Source organism: Triticum aestivum, chromosome 1D (assembly GCF_018294505.1).
Source record: "Triticum aestivum cultivar Chinese Spring chromosome 1D, IWGSC CS RefSeq v2.1, whole genome shotgun sequence".
Classification (NCBI taxonomy): domain Eukaryota; kingdom Viridiplantae; phylum Streptophyta; class Magnoliopsida; order Poales; family Poaceae; genus Triticum; species Triticum aestivum.
Window position 1 is genome coordinate 453,079,313 of NC_057796.1, and position 4,606 is coordinate 453,083,918.

Genomic DNA, 4,606 nt, shown 5'->3' on the forward strand with positions numbered 1-4,606 from the left:
AAGTCGACCCCTAAAAATGAAGTTCTTCGACTGAAGACTTTGGATTTCTGAAGACTTTGAAAGTGAAGAAATTGGTGTGACCTTGAAGACTTGGTATTCATTCGAGGAACATGAAGCGTGAAGACTTTTGTTTTTGTAGTTTCATTTTCTCTTTCTTGAGTCATAGGAAACACCGTACTGTTAAAGGGGGTCGAGGAAATACTAAGGAAAAATTTCCATGTGATGCTCAACTCAAAATCCTACACCTACCAATCCCTTCGAGTGAAGCCATTGGAAAACTCATACAGTTCAGTCATATTCTTTAGTGACAGAGACGAAGTTCTTCTGGTCTCTGAGGAATTTGTTTTAACTGAGGAGTTAGGAATTCGCCAGTGCGGATTGCCTACACAGTGAGGAACATGATAGCCCTGAGGAATTTGAGCCTCAAATTTCCAACCGTTGTTGTGCCTTGTGCCAGCTGTCCCAAAATATCTACCCACCTAACAGTCATATCATTGAAGGGCATTTATGTCTTATCATGTCGGGCTACTCCCTAGGCTATAAATAGCCGCCCCCTACAACCACTAGCTGGTTGGCTGCTCCGAGAGAAACTGACACTTGTCATTTCAGAGCATCCCATCCTCCGAGGACTTTGAGCAAAAATCATCGAGTGAGGAAAACCCAAACCCAAACACCTACAAACCCAAAGTGGTTGAGCATCACTGAAGAGATTGATCCTGCGTGGATCCGACGCTTGTTACCTTTGAAGATTGTGCTTCTTCCAGACGGTTAGGCGTCATGGTCTAGAGCATCCAAGAGGAATTGTGGATCGCCGAGTGACCGAGTTTGTGAAGGTTCGGAAGTCACCTGAAGACTTACCACGAGTGATTGGGCGAGGTCTGTGTGACCTTAGCTAAAGGAGAATACGGTGAGGACTGTGTGCCCGGGACTGTGTGTCCTCAGGTTTAAATACCTAGCCGCTCCAACCAGACGTACAACTGAGACAGCAGTTGGAACTGGTCTACCAAATCATTGTCTTCACCAAGCTTACTGGTTCTATTTCCTCAACTCTTTCATTTCCTCATAACTGTGTTGTGCACTTGTTCATATCTGTGTTTGAAGACTTTGACTGAAGACTTTCTCAATTTCCTCAGTTCAATTTCTTCAGTCTGTTTGTCTTCATCCTGTGTTTTCCTGTGTTTACGCTTTCTGTACTCTGTGCTTGTCTTTATTTCATCATGATGACCATGCTTGTGTTCTGCTATGTTTACATTTGAGTACTTATTCCGTTGCAAGTAGTTCTTCGCTAAGGAATTTCCTCACCTGCAAATTCCTCAGTGAAGAATTCATAAAAATCGCCTATTCACCCCCCCTCTAGTCGATATAACGCACTTTCAGGGGGGAGGGGGTTGCAGATGGAGGATGCCGGGGCGGACGCGGCCGCGGCTTGTTGATTCGCCGCGCGTTTCTTCTTCTTCTTCGCAAAGGCACCTCGCCCATTGCGATTGTTGGGACTGGAAGGCGGAAATTGCGCCTGGCGACGCGGGGGATCGTAGCGCCGCGGGGGGAGGGGGACGCCTCAGAGCGGCCGGAGCGAGTCGGAGAGCGAGAGCGGCGAGGCGGAGACCGGCGGTCCCGGTCGCGGCCGCGGCCGCGCCACTGCTCTGGCGAGCGGTCCGCGGGTCAGCACCACGCCAACCCCCCTCGGACGCGGACGCCGCCCCCTTGCCCTTGAGCATTCCCGGCCATCGGCACGCCACTTAGGCCGAGGGGCACCATCGCCTTGCTCGCTAGCCATGGCGGGAGGGATCCGAGACGGCGTGCGGGAGGGCAGGGAGGGAGAGGATGGCGGCGGTGACGGGAAGGAGGGGGTCGGGGTGGGAAGGGAGGGAGATGGGTCAAGCCCTAGCGGGGGCAGGAGCGCGCTCTAAGAGCGGCCCGACCGCAGAGGCCAAGGAGAGAGGCGGCCCAGCACGGGCAGGCCCAACGGGAGAGGCCCGGGACGGTCCAGGATCCCCACCTCCCCCCACAGGCCCAGTGGGGGGGGCCACGGGGTGGCCGAGCCACATGCGTCGACGGCCCACCTAGGCCCAACCCACAACTCGACCGAGGGAGGGGAGGGAGTAGAGTTTCCCCCCTAGGAGGCCAGGACGCCGCCGGCGGCGGGGCGTCGCCCGCCGCAACCGCCGATGGCCGGAAAGGCCGAAACTTGCAGCCATGAGGGACGACCCCGGTCGAGGCCGAGCCGGCCAAGGGACCCGCAACCGACGCCGGCGCACTCGATGGGAAGTCTGACGAGGGAGAGCGCCATGAAAACGCCGCCCGCCCCCAACTCCGACCGACCGGCCACCCCCCAAGCTCGCGCTCGGGCCCCTCGGCCACGACGACCAGCCGGACGGCCGGCGCTCTGCGGCGGAGGGGAAGGTGGTGCGTGGTGGGCCTCCGGCCGCACCCGCAAAGGTAGGAGGAGGGGGAGGGAAGGGGAGGGCACCGGGGCGGACACGGACTCGGCGGCCGCCAACCGGTCACCAAAGCGGCGAAGAGGCCGTGGCAGCCCGACGGCAACCGCGGCGGCGTCCAGCCGGTCCTCCTCCGCCGCCCAGTCGGCCCAACTGCAAGTGCGAGTCGCTGCAGAGGCGGACGAGGGCAGAGGAGGGGAGGGCGACGAGGCAGGGCAGGAGGCCGAGGGGCGAGGAGACAGGAGGAGGGCGGCCGCACCGGCCAGGCGCGGCGCGCCAGCGGGCACGGCGGGAGAGGGGGGGGGGCGGGGGAGAGGCGGCGGAGGCCGGCGTCGTCCCCGCAGTCGTCCCCCCTCTCTCTACCTTCCGCATACTCAATTACCCACCGTGTCCGTCCTTGTCATATCTGCCGAAGATCCTCTCTACTCTATCTCGCAGATCCTACCGGTACGGGGCGCATTGTTGGTCGCTCGTCAACTGCACCGATCCATGCCAATGCAGTGCAACCTCGCCGCGCACCGGGGTTCAACAAGGTCAAAGGCCGCCAACCGCTTGTGCCTTTTGCAACGAAAAGCAAGTCTCCTGGATGGCCTTTTCGCTTGAGCGCAAGAGACGCTAGAAAGGAGATTAGCATTAATAAACGGAGTGTCGAATTGAATAGTCTAACTTGACGGCTGGAAGTAGAAGGCGCTAAAGTAGTTGGCGCTGATTTATCTATGCAGTCATTGGTTGACGATGGGATTTCAAGTTAAATCACGGCCAAGGCTGCTGACTTGTGCGGGCTGTCTGACTTGGAGCACACTTTTGCAAGTCGTTGGATTCTCACAGAAAAGCTTTCAGTTCATGTGCATGTGCACAAAGACGTCCGAAGAACGCTGCTGCCCCTTTTCTTCGCGTCGTCAGCCAGTCAGTGAGATCTGACGGGCCTACGTGTCGGCAAACGAGTTGCAGTCTGGCACCACAGAAGAACCGGTGGTGAAATAATTTCGACTTTCAAATGTACTCCAGTCTGTGGTACCCGCTCCGTCCATGCCTTCCCGCGACGCCACTTGTCGCCGGCCCGACGTGGCCGACGGCACTCCGCGCGCAGCCGTGCCCGCGTGCATGTGTTGTACGCTAGCTAGCTGAGCGGGACAGCAGCCGGCGTCGGCGTGGAGGAGCGTGCGCGGTACTAGCCGGCGTCCAGGGAATCTCGTGTGCGGCGGCGAGCGCTGCGGCCACCGCCAGTGAACGTGCCTGCATATGCGCCAGGGATCGAATATTCCCTGCCATTCCTATTCCTATTCCTATGTTTGGAAGTGGAACGCCGCATGTGATGCCAAGGACAGCCGCGCGCGAGATATTTTGTGTTAGGTCCAGGAGCTTTTTTTCCCGGTAAACAATTTCATTTACGAGGAATGAGCAAGCAACTTGCTCAGAGTTGCACGCATTCTCTGTTCATTCATGGCTACCGTTTTGGGAACCAGATCCTCGAAGGCTCTAACGTGCCAAGGAAAGGGAGGCACGGGGCGCTATGGTCCCCTGACATTGCTTCGCCACAGGCGCATGAACAGTGATCTGAACCTGTGTTATCTACAGTAATCTGTCTACAGTAATGAGAGCATCTCTAGCAGACCCCGCATAAGTGGTCAAACCCGCAAAAAATTTGCGTTTTACAGTTTTGGGCGAAAAAAGTGTCCAGAACAGAAACCGAAAAGGTTGTCCAACCCGTAAAATTTTTAAGGGCCACCGCAAATGCACACCCGAAACCCTTATCTTTGGAGGTTGGAAGGCCGAATATAGGGGGCCCCGTATACCGGTCAAACCTCGTCGGAGCAAACACGCCGCCGCGGAGTTTGCCGGAATCCGTCCTAAACTCGCCGGAATTCATCACCGCACATCGGAAAAGGCCGCTAGACGCCGCAATCGATCGCCGCCGGTTCGAATTGGACGAGCTCGACATCGTCGTGGCCTCCCATGACCTCAGCCTGGCCGCCGGAATCCTCCCGACGCGGCAGGCAAAGGGGCACGGCTTGCTTGGCAATAGAGCAAGGCGCGGACGACGGAGGCGACGGGGCGTGGCCGGCAAGGCGGGGCGCGGACGACGGAGGCGACGGGGCGTGGCCGGCAAGGCGGGGCGCAGACGACGGAAGCGACGGGGCGTGGCCGGCGAGGCGGGGCGCGACCAA